This window comes from Mytilus galloprovincialis, chromosome 12, assembly GCF_965363235.1.
Source record: "Mytilus galloprovincialis chromosome 12, xbMytGall1.hap1.1, whole genome shotgun sequence".
Taxonomy (NCBI): Eukaryota; Metazoa; Mollusca; class Bivalvia; order Mytilida; family Mytilidae; genus Mytilus; species Mytilus galloprovincialis.
The window spans coordinates 32,253,061-32,261,701 of record NC_134849.1 but is presented as its reverse complement, the minus strand read 5'-3'; the positions used below and the strand labels follow the sequence as shown (position 1 = coordinate 32,261,701).

General features: G+C 33.1%; 1 long non-coding RNA gene across 1 annotated transcript; it reads right to left on the bottom strand.

Annotated features, from left to right (window-relative positions):
• Positions 1 to 550: 550 nt before the first annotated feature.
• LOC143055515 (uncharacterized) lies at positions 551 to 8,021 on the bottom strand. Its single transcript, XR_012972066.1, has 4 exons — positions 7,854 to 8,021; positions 3,861 to 4,758; positions 2,090 to 2,392; positions 551 to 918 (listed from the first exon to the last, which is right to left on the bottom strand). It is a non-coding gene; the product is annotated as an uncharacterized LOC143055515 (long non-coding RNA).
• Positions 8,022 to 8,641: the final 620 nt, after the last annotated feature.

Sequence of the window (8,641 nt, the reverse complement as noted above, 5' to 3'; positions counted from 1 at the left end):
ACTGATATGGTCTTCATTATATGGACAAAACTTTATTGCATAGACAGTTTTATACACTTAAATGTCGAAAGTATTGAAATCAATAATAACTTTCTGTTTGGGAAAGTGGCTTAAGTGTTTTAACACTCTTTAAAAATACTAGTATATTGATTAATTGGTTGACTGATTGGTGTTTAACGCCACTTTCAGCACTATCATGCTATTTCATGGCGGTCAGATTTTATTGGTTGAAGGTTCCGAAGTTCCCGGGGAGAACCATCAACCTTTATATAATTACATAAAAATAAGAAGATGTGGTATGAGTGTCAATGAGACAAATCTCCATCCAAGTCGCAATGTGTAAAAAGTAAACAATTATAGGTCAAAGTACGACCTTGAACACGGAGCTTTGGCCATATGTCGAGATTATTTATATATAAATTTGTATATGGAAGTGTCACAAGTATTTAAGCAGGCTCATAAATATGTCGTCGCATATAACATTCGAAATGTTTGGTGAATCATCGGATCCATTTAACAGAAATATTCAAATTCAATGTAAGGTACATAATTTGTGGTAACAGAAACTTTATTAATATATTCCAATATTAAGTGTCAGACAATAGCATATCAAAGTGATACGACGGTCATAGTAAAATTGTCTGAAAACCCACTGACATTGTACTTTCCTTTCATGCTGCGACCATCGCATGATAGTTGACCACTGTAATCTAAACTATGTTTACCGTGGTACTGCTTACAGAATTGTATTTTACCAGAAGAAGAGATCCAATCACCGTTAATGCTAAACTGGCCTATTCTGTCGTCTCCTTTCCCAATGACTTTATCCCCTTCAAACGCAATGTCTAGCTCAAAGGCATGTCGATTACCATATTGATTGTAGAACCCGGTCCAATGTCCAGAGACTGCATGATATGCCTAGAAAAGACAAAATCATTGGATAAAAAAAGAAGAAAGCAGGGTTTTTCAGGATGTTTGCTACCCTGTTTCAAAATAACAAGCTTTCTAAAATAGAAATAAGAAGATGTGGTATGAGTGCCAATGAGACAACTCTCCACCCAAGTCACAATGTGACTAAAGACTATTACAAATTGACAGTATATAAAAACCAGAACTAAAAACAGGGAAAAAAAAAATTAAGGGTTCGTGTCCTTGTAAAATAGAGATAAAATCCACTGAAAATTATTATATGTAATACAATTATGAAAATAAAAGTAGGGTTTAGCAGACAACATTTTTAATGGAACTTGAATGAATAAAACCAGAAGATTCCTTATATCTTATAAAAAGTCAAAACAAGAGGAGCGAAAAACCTTAATATATGTATAATGAACACATAATCTCATTTTGTATCACATTCAGAACAAACATAGGATATATAGTTGTTAGATTCGATGTGTATTGGTATTATTTTGAGCATAGTGCTTTCATTAATATTTACAAACGATATATGTATTTGAGAAAAGACTAACATACATGATTTTCTTTATGAGTTATTCAAGGATATGATAATAATCAGCGTTATATTTGTCAAATTTGTTTTTCGTAAATTGTGTTGTTATAAATTAGGCCGTTAGCTTTCTCAATTGAATTGTTTCATATTTTTTCATGTCGGAGCCTTTTATAGTAGACCATACGATATGGGTTTTTCTCGTTGTTGAAGGCCTTACGGTTGCCTATAATTGCTTAAATCCACTTCATTTGAACTTTGGTGGATAGTGGCAACCATACCACGTCTCCTTGTTTTTATATTAATGCTGATAAATCAGTTTTATCAATACATATGCCGTCGCCCTGTTGAGTTTTTTACACCTCACCTTACTTTGGACGTATCATTAATCATAAGACTATCTATTAATCGTAATGTGTCTTTTAAAAATTGCATAAAGCAGTTTAAATGCATGATGTGCCGTGTTTCATAACGAGGAAAATTGACTTTTCAATCACCAATGTTATCTTAATGTTTACGACGCCGCCGTCACCGCTGCCGACAAAATCTAGGATCGCTATGTCTAGCTTTCGCAAAATAAATGTCGCAGTCTCGACAAAAGTCCTTTAGCATCTTACCATACAATTTTCAAATACATACTGGAACAAATGTCATTGTGAATTTGTCTGAAGAACCACCAATATTGTATTGTCCTTCCATCTTACAACCATCTTGTGATAGCTGCCCACTGTAATTAACACTATGTGCACCTTTGTACTGCTTTCTAAACTGGATTCTTCTGCTAGAAACGTCAGAGGTACCAGTAATAGTAAATTTTCCAATCTGATCGATTCCCTCGCCGGTAACATTTCCTTCCATGAACACAATGTCTAGCTCAAATGGATGTTGTCTGTCATGTTGTTTATAGAATCCCGACCAATGACCAGTTCGTCCATTGCTTTTCTGTTTTGAAGAAAACAAGTCGAACACAATGTATTAAAATACAAAGTTTATGCGTGAGGGTACCTACTTTTATTCCTACAATCATCGAACGAGACAAAAGGGATCATTTCAGGATGCTTAATCTGAATAATCCTGATATTTAAAACAGTTATCAAAATTGAATGAAAAATGGAAAAGAGTAAAATGTCATGATTGATTGTTGTTCACTTAACTTCCAATGGCAAGTATTTCAAACATATTCACACTTTTAAGCGCCACATTTGGGCTATTTCGTGGCAGTCAGTTATTATAGGTGGAGGAAGCCAGAGTGCTTGGAGAAAACCATCGACATTCGATAAGAAAACTGACAATCCTAGTCAATTAAGATTGGAGTCGATTACACCCGCATGAGCGGGGTATGACAATTAGGAGTGATGTATGTTCCTTCAACGAAAAATAAAGTGTAATGAACTGAATTTTAGTTAATATGAAAGAAGTTATAAATCCCGTCAATCATCCTTAAACAGATTTAGTCGAAAAAACAGGCTATCAGATCAAGATCACATGAATGACCAGCCGTGAAACATTTTTTATAAAATGCAGCACTTACAATATTATTATTTCTGTTTATAAAATGTGTCTTTTTTTACCGGAACAATAAAAAAAAAGAACACATATAAATAAAATAGATACATAATTTCAAACTGATTTTCTCACAGGTATGTCACATTACCAAATAGATTTGGGACCAATTTGTGTCCTAGCACACGGACATGTATATATTGATAATAAAGTCGTTGCAAAAAATACTTTTGAATGGTAAAGACACATCCGATTCATAGTAAGATCATTGTAATTAGCTCGTATGAATTGATAATTTCTAGAATTCGAAGCGCCTTTTTTTTAAAGATTTTCCTTGATCATGAATACTTAGACCAAGATATTTGAAAGAGACGCATGCGTAAATACACGACACCGTTCGTAGTTATATGATCAAAAAGGTCCTAAACAAAATAGTCACGTTTATATAAACAAGCTCAATTTTGTAGCGTTTGGATCGGAAAAGAAAGAAACATGCCTCTGACATTGATGTATTTATAAGCGTTAAATCACATATCGATGAGGGAGCTAGTGTTTAAATCTAATAAAACAATATTACTGTTGTATAGATATATAGTTGGGTTTACTTAAAATTATGGCTCTGTTTATGTACCATCAATAGAGAAAGTATAAAAACTTCTAGCTTGAAACAGTGTAAATGAAACACCCCCATTTGTCCCAAAACATCGAAATAAAAAATTATTTGTACGAAACTGAAATGGACCCAACCTTTATCTAGATATTCGGAAAACAAGATATATTCATGTCAAAAGCTATTTGCAAATTTAATAACAATTATATCATTTGGTCTCTGGTGGAGAGTTGTCTCATTGGCAATCATACTACATCTTATTCTTATATTTAAGATATCATAATTATGCGTACGTACTGTATCCTTTGTGTTTTTTACTTGAACTTGACTTTGCTGCATTTTATCTGGGATGTGGTGCAATTCTAAATCGGTTTCCGATATACGAACAATTCCGAACGATTTCAGGGCAGCAATAAGTTTCGGTATCTCTTTGTTCGGTTCATATTCTAAGCTGATTCGTGTTATCTTAGTTGTCATCTCTGTTTCGTATTGATGCGTACTGACGTCTAATGTCTTAATAGTTTGAAAAAACTGAATGTCATTTGTACACTTTTTTAACGAGTTTATATCGGCGTTTCTGTTCGTAAGTTCTTTTTCTTGTTTCTCCATGACTCTTTCCTGTTCTGTGACGCGTTGTTGGCACGTGTTGTACTGTTTCTCGATTTCCGTTGTTATATCTTGTTCCAGTTCGTCAAGAGGTTTTTCGATTTCCTTTCTAACAGTCGATACCATTTGTAGAATATCGCTCTTTTGCTTAAAAAGAGAATCAGCATTTGTCTTGACTTCCTTCAGCGATGTCCTTGCCACTGTTACTATATCTTTTAAACGTTTTTCTAAATCCTCTGCCGCCGTACCTTCCTTGGCCCCTTTCGCTGCTCGTTCAATCGAAACGATTAATTTACAGTTAGCATGATCACCAGAAAGACACAGGTCGCATATAGATTGGTCATGCTGGGAACAAAACAGAACAGATTTTTGATCACTATGAGTTCCACAGTACTTTGAAGTTTCGATAAGTGAAAAATTGTTCTCACTAACATCATTTAGTTGGACTATTGTATGCGGAGGGTCAAATCGCCGGTGTACTTTAGCACAAAACTTACACACGAGTTCTGAACAATTACTACACCATGTTTCTGCTATATTTTCCTCATTATCGCGTAGACATCCAGCACACAATTTTTCATTAGGCATTCTACAAATAAACAAGGCAGAGAACTTAGTATGAAATGTACATCTTTTTATCAATGTTTCATTTTAAGTATTATCAATTAACGTTTGTACTTAATTATACAATGTGTCCTTCCCTCCCAATAGTTTCAGTGTGTGTGTGTATTATGTTATATGATTTACAATACCTAGAAATATAATGTATTCGTGTATTCGTTTCAACTTACAAATAATAGATCTAGAAGACAAGTATTTTTTAAATCATTATTTAACCTCGGATACCGTTACCTTTCATAATGTTGATTTTTATGACGATAAATGTTAAAACCATATATATTTTTACCTTTAAACAAACATAAACAAATAAACTTAACACAACGGGAAGTTACAAATCAGATCAATTAACTTATTATTGCTTAGTTACGTCCAGTGGAAAATATTTCAAATTCTGCAAAGTTGATAATCCTGAAAAAATGACGATTGCTTTGACCTGTCACTAGCACATAAGGTTATGTTAGATAGGAATATAAGTTTCGAAGCAACAGGCAATGCAAGGATAATTAAAAGAGCGTATGTACTGTAAAATTCCATACAATGTGCAGGTAGTGTTACATGTATTTCTGATTCACAGAACATGTTAACCTTCATTCTAGCTGCAATCTTTTCTTTAACCGTTCCTGCTGGTTTTCATAATAAAATCATTCATCCCCTCTAATGTTAGCAAGAGGGAGGAATAAGATATCGACATCTTAGTCCAACGGAAATAAATGGAAAGTACCTTAACAAACATTTTTATAAATCTGGACAAAATTGAGAGTTCTACAGAACTCGTGTTTGGAGTTTAAACAGCGTATTAAACAATAGGTGAATAAAGGATTCTCAATATAACTGATAATTGATAGCGTAATGTCCAGTGGCAAATATTTCATGCATGTTTTGTTACTAGAACAAATTTAAAGTAATTATCATTAGTATGTACATGTACATTAATGGAGGCTTTTCGAGATGAAGATCGGTACAATTTTAAACTGCCATCGCAAATAAAGCGTATACTGGATACTGAAAAAAATTTGGCTTTCAACAGACCGTAGGACCCGTAACTGGGTTTTTGCAAAGTTTCTTAACGTGTCAAGAACCTGACACGTTCTCTACACGAGGCATCGTATTTAATATTCCCATTCTGACCGGATGTGGCTGAGTACTTTTACATCCAACCCAGTCAATCAGACACCCCATTTTGGCTAGTTATTTTCGACCAATTGGAAGAAGCATTAGATCCAAGTGACCATATTTCTATTCCAAAGGCAAACATGGGTGCTTTTAGATATGTATATTCTTGACTGGTACGAATTGCAACAATAACCTTGTATAAGACATGGTGAAAATTAATATGTTTCTGTCAGAATGAATGTCAACATTGGTTTTCATGAATAGGAACGTAGTAGATAGCGGATTACTGTTTCCATGAGAAATTGTCTAAAATGCAGGTTGCAGGTTGCGGGTTGCGGGTTGCTGGCGCAGGTTGTGGGTTTAAGTATTAGATATATACCACTAGGGCATAAGCATGAGAGGGTTATTCTAATTTAATTTTATGATCAATGTTTAAGGCAGGGTATCCAATTACAATACAAAACATTCTTGTGTAAATAAACTTACACCTAAAAATAGAAATCTATCAATTAACATTAATCATAATATCTTGATGGGTTTATATAATACATACACTTTCGTATGAAAAGAAAAATTCTACCAAACATTTGGCTAAAACCTTCAACAAACACATAGATTCTCACCACTTACTAATACATGTACATATTAAGCATCACGACTTGACGCAGTTTTAAGTGCCTTTTAACTTAGATACATATGCACATCATTTTATATATTTTTGATAAACAGTATTTCTGGATTCTTCAGGTTATTTCTATTGCAGTCTTAGCAACTGGGTCCTTCTCAAAAGTCTACCTATTCAAAAGTCTAGTATTTGCTTGATGCTCCTTTAAATTTTTACTGCGTTTATATGCTATGAAAGGGATTTTTTTGAGTAACGTGTTGCGGGTGAAATAGAAATACCGAGCGTCTGTTGGTCCTTCCCTCTTACCGTCTATCCGGCTTTTTTTTTTTAGCGCTCTCACGGGTACAACTCTTGACAGTTTATTTTTTTTTTATAAAACTATACTATAAAGTTAATATCAGCAATATCTCTGACAAGTTCTAAAAATATGAACTTATTAAAACAAGTTGTGCCCCTTAGAAGTATTATTTTTTTAGAAATTATTTAGCGATCTCACGGATACAATTCTTATCAGATAAACATGATAAAGGGAAGCAAGTTATTTTGTTTGTTTTTGTTCTTAATTATGTTCATGCAAGAAAGGGCGTATACAATTATTTAAACCTAATAATTTCTTATAATATAAAGATGTTGAATGTCCACTGAAAGGAATTTAATTGTTTATGAAACTAGATTAATACAGAATAATATGTTCTATATAACCTTTTCAGCCCATGTCAACAAGTTTTTATTGCTTTCACTTAATCAGAATCAATGTTTAGAACTATTAATAGCAATTAAGAAGTAGGATTAGCATTATAAGATACATGTATGTGTATCAAAATTATGATTATTGAATTATTTTAAATAATTTTAAATTTATTAGTCATGGGGTAGATTTTATACATGTATTTAAATACATATAATATTTATGTGTGACCTGCAACCTGCAAATCTCAACCCGCAAATCTCAACCCGCAACCTGCACAATAGCCTCGAGACAATAGCACTTCCCTTTCCATGACGTTTGTTGTATTTACAAAATTGTACGTATTGATGAATATAAATTTACAAATAATATTAAATGAGAATTAACAAAGTATACTTATTAAATACATTTACACATATGAACCTGAACGGCGAAGATCGGTGAACAATACATGTTGTAACATTTGACTTGTTAAAAGTTCATTCGATTCTCATTTATTTTTCAGTACATAACCGCACATTCATATTATACATTTTTCTTAAAGTCATGATGAGGTATAACATACACTAAGTGTTCATTTATTTAAGAACAGTCGATTTGTTTTATATAATTAAATATATATAAAATTAGAACTTACTTGTAAAGTGTGTCAACAAAAATGTCCGGATATATTTTTAAACACACGCATGAGTAAATACTTCCCTGTTGTGTGTACATAACATCGGTGTTTAAAATATCACGGTTAAAATAAAACGCAGTAAACACGTAGTCTATTATTTAGACTCAATTACGAATTGTTCATAAAACAGATCAGATCTACAATTAATGCAGAATTGGCCATGCCAATCTTTATATATATTTTTAGAATCTTTACACATATTACACTGTCAGAGAATCGATGCACGTTAGTATTTTATTTTGAATTATCGATTGTAAGCGTTTGATACAAAAATAAGGAAGATGTGGTTTGATTGCCAATGAGATAACTCTCCCTATAGGGCCAACAATGACACAGAAAAAAACACCGTACTGCCTTCAACAATGCAAAGTTCATACCGAATAATCAGCTATACAAGGCCCCGAAATGACAATGATAGAACAATTCAAACGAGAAATCAAATCAAAGTCACAGTTAATAAAAGTAAACCCTTAAGAACTAGCTAAGAAATTTGTTTTTGTCCCGGCCGATAAAGCTACTAATTATGCTATTATTGTTTGACGTAAATTTTACATTGAGGTTCTGAAAAAAGAAATCACCAACTCACCAACATTCCAACTGATTAGAAAACGACATTTGTAACAAACATAAACTTTTAGCTACCTCTTTACAAGCAGAACCAAATACAATGCAAGTCCCAACTATGTATTGGCTTCCGAAGCTACACAAAACACCTTACAAATATAGATTTATTTCGTCTTCAACCC